We start from the raw sequence: 15,804 nt of genomic DNA, 5'->3' as shown, positions 1-15,804 counted from the left end.
AAGGTCAGAGACAGCAAATATTCCTACAGCTCCTACAGTTTCCAAGACAAGCTCAGAGAAGCTTAAAACAGTACTCTGTGACCACCCAACAATTCCAAGGAGACCTCTTCTCTATAACCTTAAGAAACTGGGATGTCCTCAGTTATTAGATGGTTCCTATTGTTTTCTCTTTTGATATACTATTTTCCTAATTAGATCTTGTTACTATTTAACTTGGCTATTGTATTAAGTCTATGTGGCAATTGTGTTTTGAATGCCTGTCAGTGGGTAAATGATGTGGGTCTTTTCCAAATCACTTGGCCGAGCGATCCAGGAAACTTGTCATTTAGAAAGCTCAACCAGGAAAAGCTGTTCTCTGACATCTTTTTCTTCATAAACTTACAAAAAAAGTTTTAATTTAGGTTTACTTTAGGAATATATCCATTTCTGAACCTGCAAAACTATAATAATTAAAAGCATTACAAAAACTGTGACGCCACTTGCTTATAGCAGGTTTCCCTGGGAAACAATATAAATTTATCCAAAACTTATTCTCCACTTATTGAAATGTCTAAAGAGATCATTTTAAATATGAAACTAGAACTCTCTCCTATCTAAAACTAAACTTATCACAGCTTCTCCAAATACAGCTGCACATAAACAGTTTACATTGCTAAAATCCATTTCAAACATCTGAATACGAAGCTTTATGAAGTGTTTTAACACCTTAAGTACTTAAGTTCCATATCTGAATGACTACTTCAGAAACGTACAGCCCTTTTAAATCCTCTAAATCGGCCCAAATACTATAAATGATCACTTTAAAGAAAAAAGATTAAACCTCATGTTTCACGCAGCTCTCAAACCAATAAGCCAGATAACACCAGTAATCTGCATAAGGCATAAAAGCTCGTGCCCGTCACCTCGCCACAGCCCTGTGCGCGCTGGCTTTTCCAGGAGATTCTGGAGCATTTCGAGAGTACCATGCTTGACTGCTACACTCACTCTACAGCCCCCAAATTAGTCTAAAACCAACTGGCTTTCTTTTCAAACTCCTACCCTCCATGTGCAGGCTCCAAACCCTGCATCACTGTTTATTCTAGGAGGAAAACAAAGATATGACACGAAAATTTAGTTTTCTGGGCAAAGTTGTTTTTAATGCATGCCATAAATTCTTTGGCATCTAAAGGAAACCACATGCCTATAACGTAAGAAAAAAAAAAGAGAAGTTGAGGGGGAAAGATGGCACGTAGATAAAGAAGTAGCAGGCAGTAAGCACAAGGGGTGGTATCAAAAGGCAGAAAGGCTTCCCTCTGTGGGAGAGGGGAGGGGAGACAGGGTATCAGGCAGAGAAATAGCATCAAGACTGGGTTTTCAAAAACTGGTATCAGAGTCAAAGAATGGTAAGAATTTTTTTTTTTTTTTAAAGTTATAGACAGTAAGAGCTTGACTCAATCAGACAGAAGGGAGGGCCCATAGGAGTGAGGCTTTATTGAGAAATAACCTGGGTTTCCACTCAGCTACTAACCAGCTCAGGGGATCCTGAAAAAGCCACTAACTTTTCTAAGGTCCTTTTGAGTTCCAGAAGAAGTGTTTTAGTCATGAGCTTTTCAAACCTTCTGTTACAATGAGGCAAGTACTTACAAAGGACTGAGGTTGAGTTAGGATAGTATTTACAAGCAGCCACCAACCTTCTGTAAATGAATCCTGGCGGGGGGGGGGGGGGGGGGGGGGGCAAAAGGAAAATGGGGTCACAAATTTAGGACTTGGTTTCTTTCTAATCAGGCAACCCTAACTACAGAGCTGGAAGAGGGCTGACTAGTATCTCCGATTCGTATTTCAAAGGCAGAATCACAGGTAAGGAAGGCATTTGGATGATTCCTTCCTCTTGGCAAGTGTAATGAGGAAAGTGAAGGGGGCAACCAAACCCACATTTCTCTACAGTCCTGAACAGCAGCCCTCATCCTCTCCATCATCACCCCAGAAATAATTTAAGGATATCAGCCCATGTTCACTATGACAGGAAGCATTTCTAATCTAGAGATCAGTTCATGTATTTACAGATTAAATTTTTATTAGACACTGCATCTCTTCTAAGACAAATAACTTTTCATTGAAGAACTTAGTACAACTCTCTCTAAATGAATATTGAAGAAGTTAATGTGTTACAATATGTTATCCATTTTATCTTCAAGTGTCCGTAATTACGTGAAATAAAATGGCCATGGCTTATGGGAAAGACGGCAGCATTGGCCAGCGGAATAGGGCTATCAGACATGGATTCAAATTCTATCCATTTCTATTAGCTCTAGGAGCTTATGTACATAATTTAACCCTCTATTTTTTCCTTTATTCACAGGTAAAATGCATCTTACAATTTGTTTGAGGGCATAAATTTCAATTAGAGCATATGACATACAATAAATAGTCAACAAGTATCCAATTTCATCCCTTAACTTCTCCAGATTTAAAAGAAAAAGAAAACCTTTGATGGAGGAAATTTCTTAAATGATACAATCACTATATCCAAAACCTCTTTCCTATAGTGAATACCTGACAGATAATAAAGTAAAATATAATTTCCTTCCTGATTCATTAAGATTCAAAATCCTGTTTAAAGAAACTATTAAAAAAAATTAGCCAAAATGAGAATGATTTTACCTTCACTCAGCAGCAAAGCCCAGTGTCCAGAAGGCCAAAACCAAATCACTTAGGCAGATCCCTGAATTAAATGCCTGAAAGGTCAAACTGATTCCAGGATGAACCATCTCAAATATCTGAAATTCCAAAGAACTTCCCTTTTTTTTTTTTTTTTTTTTTCCCCTTTTTCAAGAGGCCAGTGACCAAGGTTGCCAAAGAGATAATTATTTCTAAAGATTTTGTCAACAGGTGACAACACCTTCGACATTCCTGACTAAGACAAGCTTTAGTTTTTACTCCTGGTGTGGGGTGGTAGGGATGTGGAAAAGTGAAAACTTATTCCTGGTGTGTCCTCAGGATTTTAAATATCTAAATTGGTTTATGTCGATCTTTGCACTAATGACTAACACACTCTTTTCAGACACTGATGAATGCACCTTGATACAGGACACAACAAAGCCAAGTCTCTTCAGGAATATGAATGAATTATGTCTACACCCAAGTTATCCAGTGGAGTCCAGATCTCAATATAACAAACCAGTGAGCCTTTCTCTGAAGGTCTCTCCATTTCCAAGGACTTTCACATTATTGTTTTATACTGTAATACCAATCAATATGGAAGCCGGGGTTCTATGAATCTACCCACTTTGGACTTTCAAAACTAGTACAAGTGTCCTGGCAACATATTCAAGGTATCATAGCTATACCTGGAGTATTTTTCTAAACCACAGACTTCTATGTTCTACCAACTGTCCAGGGTACCACCACCAGCTTGTCTTGCAATAATAATCTTTGAAATAAGCATATAAACAGCTATAAATGTAGAGGAGGAAGTAAAGAAAGCTGGTCCTCTTACAACTTTACAGTGTACGTGCATTATAAAGATGTACAGAATGTGTGGGAGGCATTGTCCTAGGTCTTTGACTACTTTACTTAATCCTTACAATAACTCTATATTATAACCCCCATTTTACAGGAGAGAATTGAAGCACAGAGAAGCTAAGCGATTTGCCAAAGGTCACACAGCTAGTAAATGGTTGAGACAAGATTCTTAACCCAGTGAATCTGGCTCCACACCCAGCCCTCCAAGTCACGCTTTCTAAATATCGTACTTCCTACACAATGTACAGTGGCTGAGCCCTATATTTCAAAGAGAAGTTCAAGGAACAAACCCATGAAGTCCAGTCCTTCCTCCCTCATCCAAAATGAACAAGAAAATAAAAAATCAAGTCAAAAACAGATTCAGAAAGTGTTTAAGAGATAAGAAGGAAATGTTGTGTAAATACTTTGCCTTCCTCACTGAACACCATTTTCTTATATCATCTTGAAACGTTTCCTTATGACCTGGTTCCCTGTTGTGCTTGCAGATGACTTCCATTTCTAAGTCTCTAAAGCTTTCAGGAATTTATTCCTAGACTTCGAAGCATGCTCAATCATAACCTCCCCTCACTGACCGCCTTCGCTAGTCAGAAAATATCTCTGCTTTCCCTGTTTTTGTTAAAAACTTCTACCGCCTTTGGAAAGCCTGACTTTTAAAGTTACTTAAACCCTCAGGGTGTAGAAGAGGCAAAACACACTCTGAGACTGCATCCATCTCATCCGATTTCTGAGTTCCAGAGGGAAGAAAAGGCTGTGGTTTAACCTCATTGCTTCTTAGGCTTGTGTCTTTTCAAAATTACAATTTCACTCTAGCCTGGTAAGAATCTGATTCCCTAAATGATTATCTTTTACTTTTGATAAGGTTTACTGGACATTTTTTCCTCACATGACACTTACCCAGATGTCTGTCTTAATAGCAGCGGAGAGAATGGCATTTAACAAAAATCATCCTTTGGCAGGCTGGGAACTTCTGTGGCTTTAAGACTACCCCTGTATTTTCTCCAAAGAACTTCAATGCCATCTCTTGAGTTACATAAGCAGCCATGGGAAATTCAGTGAGGGTGGCCATCCTAGCTTCATTCAATCCACTTTGGGGCAAATTCCCATACAGCATCTCACAGAATTTCAAATACCTACGTGAGGTTTGAAATATCCTATTTCTGACTGAATACACCGAAACCCTCAGGTCTTAATCAGCGTGGAACAAAAATACAGCTCAATATACAGAAATTAGTTACCAATGTCAATCACATTGATGACTGAAAATGCAGACTGAGAGGTTAGGCCGGCCCCTAAGAGCCAGCCACTGTACTAACGCTCCTTTCAGACACATGTGTGGTCCTTATTATAGCCTAAAATCAGGAATTATTACTCCAATTATACAATTGAATAAAGTGAAATTCAAAGAGGTTTGAAGTAATTGGGCCAAAGTGGCCGAGCCAGTGCCTAGAGATTTTTCAAACTGACTCCCTTTTCCACTATCTCCCTCCTAGGAAACCTCCCCATCAAGAGTATTTGCTCTTTAAGAAACATTCTGGCTATTCACAACCTCAGCTATCTCCTGATACTAATCCACCAGAATTAAGCTGTAAATTTCACATTGCACTGTATGATCCAAAGTCTTAAGAGGCAGAATAAATGCATAGGATTCAGTGAATTGAGAAAACTTGATAAAATGACAGATTCCGCACCCATTCCCCCCACCCCCAGAACTTCAACCTATATACATGCTCGGGTTTTCCCTCAGCAGTTACCTGGTTTCCAGTTTACCAGCTAAAACAATCATTAAGAAGAGGTTAATCTTTTGATAAACAGGGTGTAAAATGAGTAGGTAAAAACTACCTATTAGAAAGACAAAGACCTAAGCAAATCAGAGCATTTCTCTCAACAGAAGCAGACACCAAAGGCAACTGCTTTTGACAAACAATAGTTAGCACGCCTTTTCTGAATATTTTTCAAAACAAAATTTTACAAACGATACCAAAAATAAGGCAGAGCAACTTTATTATAAATCTTTTATTTAGTAAGCATTGTTTATTACAGCTTTTAAAGGGCTTTATATGAATGTTTAAGCCCGTAAATCAACATGTTAATTTCAGATGCTCGATGCAACCCATTTGTTTCAGGGGTGCATGGGTAAATTTTGGAAATGAGCATCTCAGTAGACTAGCTAGGCTCTACCGTCTATATACGTACTGAGAAAAACAGAAAATTGATTACTTTCCGAAGACCATTATGAAACACTGTAAAATGATATTCTACACCACCTAGTTTAGTTTCGTATCATTCATAAAATTTTATTTCGTAACATGAGTATATATGTATAAATTGTGTATGTGTATATACACAGCACTTTAACTTGCTTTAAAAATGGTTTTGGATTTTGCCATTTTTTACAAAACTACAGTGACTATTACAGACATCCATTGTACAGTGACAGAATCTCCTCCAAACCTGTTTTTCATACTCCACTTATCTTGACCACGGAGCGAAAATGGTTTAAAATTGTTGTTAATGTGAATTTTTTTTAAAAAAGACAAAAATTAAAGAGACAGAATATGTCACATCTTAGATTATAATATGGTTTGGTCCAGTAAATCCAGGAAGATTTAAAGATGCCTCCAAAGAGAGGGCACCAAAGCCCATGGGGCTCCTCCATTCAAATGAGGGTGGTCTGTGGGGAGAAGAGGTCCTCCTGCGCCCACGTAATCAGGACGTGAGCACCAGTTAAGGAGAGGTGCGCCACTGGCGCCACCGAGAATACTGTGTAGTCACTGTTGGCGCATTTTGTCAAAAGCCCCAACTCCCTTTCTCTACCTGCTAAAACTTGCCAAAAAGCTAGCTGGATAAAAGAAAAAGGTAACTGATAATTTATAATTCAATTTAAGAATTATCTTGCTCAAAAACCTAAGATTCATTGAATTGGGGATATATTGGTATCTATTTGCTATTGCATGTGGTCTATATTGACTCATCTCAAAAACATAACCTAAAGGAAAAAAAAAACAAAAACAACAAACAAAAAAACCCTATAACTTAGCCCTCTAAACCATAAAAAAAAAAAAAAAAAAACACCACTCAATACTATGGAGTAGAGAGGGTGGCAGGCAGCCACCCTACCAAATAAAGGTTCTAATATAGTAAACTTGATCAATATCAAGTTTTATTAAAAGGAACAAAAGAGGTGATTTCCATTTTCCTGCCACGTGTTGTCTTACCAGGGTGTATCGAGAATAGGTAAGCGTAAAATTCTCTCAAGCATAACGTGCCATTGCGAAAATATTATTAATATTTAGCTCCTTTTTATACACACAGTAAGTCTCCTTTTAGTTGGTAGAACAAACTAGCCCCAAAAGAGGCCATAATCTGGTTACTGCATCACTGGAAAAAAAAATCAGTCATCAACCATCAAATGTGTGTGTGTGTGTGTGTGTGTGTGTGTGTGTGAGAGAGACAGAGACAGAGAGAGAGAGAGAGAGAGAGAGAGAGAATGGCTCATGGCTTCTGTTAGACACAGAAAAAAAAAAAAAAAAATGAAGAACTTAATCAACCATCTTCACCCCAGCAGCCCCAGCTGCCTTCTTCCTCTCCTATCAGTGGATTTCCATCTCCATGGGGTTCGTCTTTGGGATTCCTAATGAAACAATGAGGTACTAGGAATCAAGAGAAAACAGACAGCGTTAGGATCCTAACAAGGTAACCCTTTTTCTCAGCTCTGGATTTTGTAGGCCATCTTGTTTGTATAAACGCCAAAATGTCTTAAAAAATTTTTCCCCAGGAGTGACACTAGGGGCAATACCCACTGTCATTTCTGAGACCAAGGTCCCTTAATCAAACGGCCGGCAGCAAAAATCTGTCAGACAAACGGTTACTTGATGCACATTCAGACAGCCACCATCACTGCAGCGCAATACGTTACAGGACAGAGAACAATGAACAGCACGAGAAGGGAAACAGCAGTGTTCGGTTACAAAAATATTTAATCCCCCGTTCGCCCTCATCGTCAAGGCTAATCTTATTTTTCATCAATTGAAATCGGTAAGAAAGCAAGAGATGAGATAGCCTGTTAAAGAAGAAAGACACACACAAGGGGGGAAAAAAAAACCTGTCATCTGTATCCAGCGGTTTCACGCAACATTTAGGGCAAACGCCTTTGTTCCTGGGCTTGGGAAGGGAGTGGGGGGGTGGGTGGTGGAAAGATCAGATAGGGCTGCCTGGGCCCTCCACTCCCTGTTCTCCGGCGCATGCGCCAGGCCAAGACAAAGGAATAGGTAATTACAGTCCCGATTCATTCATTTTGCCCGCTGTACTGAGGATCTGCTGGCCCCGGCTGTAATCCCTGGGAGGTTGATCCACACCCTTATAGCAGGAAGACCACCTCTAGACTAGTGTTTGATTTTTTTAACCCGCCATAGATGTGCTAGTGGCCTCGCGGCAGACCGAGGCGTGATGTCAATCCTGGTCAAGGTACTAAAAATGCACCCGTGTGCGCTGTGCTAATTTAAGCAGAGTGAAAATTACACAGGCAAAGACTGTTCAGAGTCCGTTTCAAGGCGGACATGTCTCCGAGGAAGCAGATCAGGAGGCCAGCCAAGCGTTCGATGAATATTCATGAAAGAATGCGGTTTGTAGCCACGCTTTGTGTGTGCGCGCGCGGACCCAGGGATTCTGCAATTTTTATTCTTGGGGTGGGGGTGGGGGTAGGCGGGGGCGATTGGATGAGGAGGGCGAACAAGGGCCGGGAGTCGGCTTTCAGTGTTAGCGCTTTAAGCAAAACCTGCTCAACTCCAAACCTTCGCTCACAGCCGGGCTGGGCGGTCAGGGGCCGCGCGCTGTCAGGTTCAAGCTCACACCCTCCCGGCCGGGCCCGCGACAGGAGGCGCTCAGCGCATTCTCCAAACCGAATACTTGAAAACATAAAATGCTCAGAGGTAGCCCACGGGTTCATGGGAAGGCAGTTCAGCCACGACTGAGGCTGGGGCTCCGATGTGCTCAGCTGTGCTTCTGGAGGCACGTTGTCGTGTGAACCTCGCATTTCCTTGGCCACCCGAAGCCGAGATTCAGGAGTCCCACGGGTCAAGGAAACCCATCTGCTGAACCGAAGAGCCGCCTCCTGCCTTCGGATCACTCGATTCCCTGTATTCCTTCTCCCCCCCCCTCCCCCCGCCCCGCCGCACCCCACCCTCCATCTTCTGCTGCTACGCCCCTCGCACCAAGCGCTTTCTTCCCGGCTCTGGACGGTGCCGGTGGCAGATACTCTCCCCTCGGCCTCACAAAACCGTCTCTTCGGGACGCAATTCATTTAAAGGGTTTCACATTCGGCAATTTCCTCCATAACCAGCAGCTTCCCCTCCCACCACCCACCCCCAACTCCGTTTATCAGGCTCACCAACCCCCCATCCCCCCCGACCTGCGAGCGGTCGAAACCACCCACCTCGGGGCCCCCCGTCACCCCAGATGCCCGAAGCGCGACGGAGGCCTCACGGAGGGGGACCGCACGAACCGCGCCGTCGAGTGGGGCCCGCACCACTCCCTCCCCGCCCCGGGCTGCGGCGCCGAGAGAGAACAAAGGGCCTCGGGGGTGGGGCGGGGGCAGAGGGGGGAACGGAGGCCCCCGGGTGGCCGGCACCCCGGGTCCGCGGCGGCAGCTGGGCCACCGGGGCGCGCCTCCTTACCGGATCTGGGTGCCTGTGCCGCCCCTGGGTGAACGCGGTGCCGCGGAGGGGCCCGGGTCGCTGGCGTCGTCCGGCCGGGTGCCTGGCCGCTGGCGGTGGCTCTCTCCCCGGCTCGACGGCGGAGCCCGGAGCGAGGAGCGAGTTGGAGCGCTGCCGCCGCCGCCGTCGCCGCTGCCGCTACTGCTGCCGCCGCCGCCGCTGCAGCCTCTGCATTTCTCGCGCTCGCGCTCCCCCTCCCCTTCCTGCCCAGCGCCCTCCCCCGGCGCGTCCGCCCGCCCAGCCTCCCTCCTCCCGCTCACCCCGCCCACCTCGCTCCCCTCCTCCCCCTCCCCTTCCCTCCAACCCGGTGCCCCTCCCGCCTCTCGACCTCATATCCGAACGCCGGTTTCCCACTCCCTCCCCACCTCCCCTCCCCTCCCCCCTGCTTCCGTCCCAGGCCCCCCACCTCTGTCGCCTCCCCTTCCCCGCGGCGCCGGAGATGTCCGTGGGCACTACTCTCTGTTTTTCTCTCTCTCTCTCTCACTTTCTCTCTCTCTCTCAATTTGGAACGGTTGCCTAAGAAGTGTTCGGGCTCTCGCTCAGACTCCAGGGGCTGCCTCGAGGTGGTGAATGACGCCCCCTGCCACCTGCTACCCTTCTCAGCCTCCCAACCCGGCCGCTCGCGACGTCCGGCTGAGATTCTGATCCCCGGGCAGGCAGTGTGAGGTCGGGGGTGACCTGGTGGCTGCCCTCAACCCCTCAGGACAGATGCCCGCGCGGTTGACAGTGACCTCCAACTGCAGGCGCGTCTGGGCGGCGCCCCGGCGGACTGAATGCGCTCGGCGGGCGCACACGCTGGGCTGAGCCGGGGAGGCTGCGGCTTTGGGCAAGCGCGGCGCTGAGGTTCAGCTGGCCGGGCGGGCGGCGTAGCCCCTGCGAGGATGCTCCCAGGACTTGGGAGAGGAAGGAGGGAAGACAAGAGCCCTAGGCAAGGAGCCGTCGGGGTTTTTTTTTTTTTTTGATGCCTGTGCTTTAATGGAGGTACCGGTCCTCAGGAAGACTGAGTTAGCCGAGGCAACCTGCACAGCACCGCTCAGAAACGCACAGGTCAAAACCGTAGCCAGCTGCCCTGTGTCGGTGTGGCCCGGGGGGGCTGCCACTTTGTTTAACACAGGAATACAGAGTAACCACCAGGGTGGGGAGATATGCTCACCTTGCTTATCTGTTGGCAAGAAGCAAATACGACGTCGTTTAGAACGGTAGCTCTTTCACTAGACAAAAGCCAATTTTTCTTCCTGCAAAACCCATCTGAACGTTGGAACTTTCATTTGCGGCATTTGGGCGCCCTCTGGCTGTGGCTGAGTTGCTTTCATGCTCGCCTACGTCGCTGCAAAGAAAAGAAAAAACGATTGAGCTGATGTTTCCCCTCCAGGATGGTTCTGCCCTCTCGACCTGGGCGTGGATTCGAGGATAGAAATGTTTTCCAAAATCGGGGTGACAAAATGTAACCGTATTTAGGGAGGCAGACGCCAAAGGCAAGTGCATCCTCTTTCAACTGGGGTAAGTCCATTTTCGATGAACAGGGAGAAAACTTACCAGAATCTAATTACTATATTTAAATTCAGCGGGGTGGCAGTGTCAACCCCACACTAGGCTAGAAGTTTTGCAGTGGAACAAGGCTCCCCGACTGTGCAGGTATTTGCAGTTTATACAGGCCACACCAAATTAGGCAAAGACATGCAAGCTGGACGTTCACACATTAAAGCCAAAGTGGCAGGGGAATTTTGCTGTCTTTTTCATTTTTTCTTTTTTTTTTCTTTGCCATTTAAATGAAATAACAAAGAAGTAAATATGGTACAAAAACAGGGAAGCAAATTACAGCTAGGGTTTCCTCCAAAGCATTTTATTTATTTGAACGTAGATGTTCAATAATTTAATATGTTAAATATACGTCCCTCTTTCCAGCACATTATCTATGAAGCTAGATGTAGGGTTTCTCAACCTCCTGTTTGGGGCAGATAATTTTCCAATGGGGATGGAGGTGAGCCTGTCCATTGTACTGTAGGCTGTTCAGCATCACTGTTGGCCTCTAGCCATCCACTAGTTACCAGTAACACACACACACACACACGCATACACACATATCACCACCACCACCACCACCACCAGTTGTGATGACAAAAATGTCTCCAGACATTGTCAAATGTCCCCTGGGAGGTAGAAATCACTCCAGGTTGAAAACTACTGGGCTATAATTTTTTTTAACTGTCGTGAGCAAGTCTCTAAGTTTTTACCCTATTAAATTAAATGAGCACTTACAATTTTATGCTCAAAACCTGTACTGAGTGTACTTGTTAGTGTATCTGTGTAGTTGTTTCGTTTAGCATTCAGTTTTTATCCCTGTGATCTTCCAGGCATGTAAACTCATCTCAAAATTAGTAAATATATGTTCCTGTTGTGTTTGCATGATAAGCCTCTGGATGTTATCTTCTTTCTATCTTCTCTTTTTTCAGTTTTTCAAAAAAAGACATAAAATTTAATGTCTTCGGTACTACTGGCTAAATTTTCATGATGGAGAAAACAAGCCTTTTAAAGGTGTGATTAGAATATAGATCAGAGGTTATCATAGAAACAGGAGGCAAAAGCTTACACCAGTGAGACTGTGGGTCTCCTCAATTTTGTCTTCCATCAAATTTATTTGTTTACTTAAAAGATTTTTAAAGGAATTCTTCTTTAATAAGATAGTGTAACTGGCTGATAGTGCTATTAACCTTAAGAATGGAAGCTTTTCCAGAATTTATAGACATACATCAAATGGTACCCAAAATGTTATATCCCAATACATTACTACATAAAATACAACTTGATTAAGTTTTTAGTCTCCTTTTTAGTTGTTCATCTAATGTCTTACATTTTTAAGGTGCATTCTCTTGAAAGGTTTTTTTTTTTTTTTAAACACACACTTAGGAAATTAATGAATAAGCATTTAAAGCTCTGGAGTTGAGAAAATTGTTAACATTAACTATTGTGGACGTCACTAGCTGTTTAGATTATAGACGAATGAACTTGGGAGTAGATGTTAAAGGTGTAATTTATGACAAATTTAATTACCTTTCAACATTATACTCCTGAAAATAAAGATTGCTTTATTCTCCTAAAGGAATGAATAATTTTTTAATAAATAAAGCTAGACCTCCTGGGTTGTAAAATGAATTCCACTGTCATTGTCAATTGCCTACATATTTTACTTCAGTGAGGCATAACCTGCATATGGAAATATTAATCAAAAAGATAAATGATTCAGTGACTACTGATTTTTGCTAAACGATTTGTTGTAGAATTGCTTGCAATGTAATGGACTCATTGCCACCTAAATTAGTAGGTTTACAAAAACCTCAATATGTGTTCAGCTTTTCAAATTGTGTCTATTGTCAGTTGAGACATATGTAATAGATTATTATATAGACCTCATCTCACCTCCAAACCTCACCCACATCTCCGGTCTCGGTACCTCTCATATCACCCACCAAGGCTAAGCATTTTCCCAGTTCCCCATCCTTTCCTCCTAAACAGTAAAAAGAGAATTAAGATCCCAAATAAAGCGTGTAGACCAGCATGGATGAAGCAAAGGCATGGGGACAGTAGTGTCACCCCAGTATTGCCCTGGCCACCTTTGCTTGACATCTTTTTGACTAGCTCCTGTTCAAGGCCGCTGCATTAACGCAGACCCGCAGAGACCCATGTAGAGAATTCGATCAGTTCAGCTCGACAGCTAAGTATTGGGTAAAGGACTGAACTGCTATCATTTGTTCACAAGATCTCTCCTACAAATTGCAAGTTAAAGGCCAGACAGCCGCTATTACATATGAAAGCAGGTAGCTTTTCTTTCTTAAATATGTTAATAATGTTTAATCAAAGGAAAATATTTAAATCTGTATATTTACCTCATCTTTCTCCTTTTCTACCCTCCCCCTGGTGTTACAACCTCACCCTTCCCATAGCCAAGTGAAAGGACTTTGTTTCCATCAGTGGTTCTGAAGCAGGGGCTCTTCCGCGTCCCAGAGGACACGTGACATTATCTCCAGGCTTTGGGGGAAAAGACTGTAAGGGAAGACATGCTACCGGCATCTAATGGCTAAAGATCAGTGTTGCTGCTAAACATCCTCCAGTGCGCGCAGAGCAGTCCCATAGCAGGCAGTTATCCAGCCCAAAATGCCAATAATGGTGAGCTGAGAGACCTTGCTTTCAAACTTGATTTTTCTAAATAGCACATGCTGCCTGGGAACCGCCTCTTGCTGGGGTGCAGGGTGTCAGTAGCAGGCAGCAGGTCTGGAGATGCAAAGAGGTAACAGAGTTTCCTTTTAGCGGGGGCTGCAAGGTGCCCCGAGCCCTTCATTGCCGCCTTCTTTGGCTGGAACATAGATCTAGGCGGTGGCTTCCAGAGCAATGACAAAGGTTACCATCCGGGATTATGAATTCCACTCTGTCACTACACGCTGAGTACCTGGAAGAAAACAGCTTACCCGGTCCCCTCTTTCATGCTCCTCTTCACGTCCTGTAGGAGGATAGTTGGAAACCCGAGCCAACGTGTGCTTCCCGCAAAGCACTGGACTTGAAATGCAAGGAGCAGCCTGGCCTCCGTACCACGTTGGGAACCCTTTTGCCCAAGATAAAAGGTGGATGAAAAATCATCTTAGCCGCCACCTGAACAGTTCATTCCCAACTCCTCCCTTTCGTAGACCAGAATTTCCCCACCTATCCTTTCAATCCCAAAGCACTTTTTCTACTCACCAGCATTTTCTATTAAGGAAATACATACAGCTAGACATAGAAAACAAACTTACGGTTACCAAAGGGGAAAAGGGGGGAGGGATAAATTAGGAGCTTGGGATTAACAGATACACACGACTATATATAAAACAGATAAACAACAAGGACCTACTGTAGAGCACAGGGAACTCTACTCAATATTTTGTAATAACCTATAAGGGAAAAGACTCTGAAAAAGAATATATATATATGTATATATACATACGTGTGTGCATATGTGTGTGTGTATATGTGACTGAATCACTGTGCTGTATACTTGAAACTAACACAGTATTGTATATTAACTATACTTCAGTATAAATAAATAAATAAAAGAGAGTAACATAAAACCAGTGATCAAAGGGTGTTTGCCTCACTAACCAGGGAGGGCTTGTTTTCAGGCAGTGCTTACCTGTTTCTACAGACACAGGACAGGGGATTAGAACAGGGACACCTTCGTCTTGGGAGACTAGTCCTTAATTCTTTGGCTTCCCTTCCCCCATAATCACCAGTTAAACCCCTCAAGTAACAAGTGACTTTCCAATGGCATAAAGAATGTTGTAGAACACTTTTTTTCTCATGGCTTCCTTTTTGAGTAAATGAGACTACAGCGGTTCCAACGTTAAACAGTGTGAACCGTAAGTCTAGCCCCATTTCTTGTTACCACCTGCTTCTCTCTCAGATCAGCCCCTACTGGTAATGAAAATATTTTTACTTTAACTCCAATGCAAGAAATGGTGCCCCAAATCAATTGGTAATTGCAAAAGCATGTTGCCAAACAGAACGCAGAGGATGTACTTTTTGCTGTAAATTAATAAAGCGATGCTGCTTTGCCTACTTCTCCAAGTGCAAATACTGTCAAATTCCAACATCTCCCTAACTCTGCTCTTTGGATAGACTCCCTAAGACTCCTGAACAGATGCCCTAACCCTCTTGCTTCTCAAGCCCAGGAATCTCCTACTCAGCTAAGTTCAAGTCAATGTCAGAACGAATGATTTGTCCCCAAACAACAACCAAAAAGTGAAATAGTGAGAAATGAGAGAGCCAGACTTAAAATGTAGTAAGGAAAGAGCTGGCATAAATAGTTGAGGATATCCAAAAATAAACCAACCAACCACAAAAACAGTTATTGTGTCAGTAGTTTTAAGGGCACCCAAAAGCCATCTGTGAAAGTGAGTGATGGGCCAGGGTATTGGACACAACAAGAAAATCACGGTTCCCGTCTTAAAGCATCAGCGTTTCTGGAGGACATGGGACAAAAAAGAAAAGCAATCTCATTGTAGTAATTAAAATATTCATCTGATCAAAATCAAACACAAAGGGGCTTCCCTGGTGGCGCAGTGGTTGAGAATCCGCCTGCCGATGCAGGGGACGCGGGTTCGTGCCCCGGTCCGGGAAGATCCCACGTGCCGCGGAGCGGCTGGGCCCGTGAGCCACGGCCGCTGAGCCTGTGCGTCCGGAGCCTGTGCTCCGCAACGGGAGAGGCCACAACAGTGAGAGGCCCGTGTACCACAAAAACCAAAAAAAAAAAAAAAATCAAACACAAAGAAAGATGTCAAAAACAACTTCTTAGGTGCCTAAAGGAAGTTGCTGCACAATATAGAGAGTATTATTTCCCTATATTATGCTATAAATAAATATCAATACATGGGAAGCATCTGCAGGGTTTTAGCCCAAACCGTTCTTCGTAGCTCTCGCTGGGAATTGGTGTCATTTCAGAGGTGGGACGGAGGGTTGCTCAGCTTTCTAGTACTGTGTTCTAAAGGTCTATGTTGAATGAATGTTTCTGCAATGAAGGCTCAGTACTTTGGGAATCAGAATATATAATTTTGTACGTTGCTCA

At 43.8% G+C, this 15,804-nt stretch overlaps 1 protein-coding gene across 4 annotated transcripts in view; it reads right to left on the bottom strand.

Moving 5' to 3' along the window:
* The window catches only part of BASP1 (brain abundant membrane attached signal protein 1), a 58,895-nt gene extending 45,015 nt beyond the window's left edge, over positions 1-13,880 (bottom strand). Inside the window, exons 1-2 of one of the 4 annotated variants that reach the window (XM_067030816.1) lie at positions 13,676-13,880; positions 10,366-10,539 (exon numbers count right to left, since the gene is read on the bottom strand). The gene's annotated coding sequence lies outside the window, so the exon portion shown is untranslated. Of the gene's footprint in view, positions 1-9,173; positions 9,446-10,365; positions 10,540-10,748; positions 10,858-13,096; positions 13,211-13,675 lie in introns of those variants that run through there. The other 3 variants (XM_067030814.1, XM_067030815.1, XM_059061944.2) reach the window with 3 other exon arrangements.
* Positions 13,881-15,804: the final 1,924 nt, after the last annotated feature.

This window comes from Kogia breviceps, chromosome 4, assembly GCF_026419965.1.
Source record: "Kogia breviceps isolate mKogBre1 chromosome 4, mKogBre1 haplotype 1, whole genome shotgun sequence".
Classification (NCBI taxonomy): Eukaryota; Metazoa; Chordata; class Mammalia; order Artiodactyla; family Physeteridae; genus Kogia; species Kogia breviceps.
Note: the sequence above shows the minus strand (reverse complement) of the source record. Positions and strands in the feature narration are given on the sequence as shown.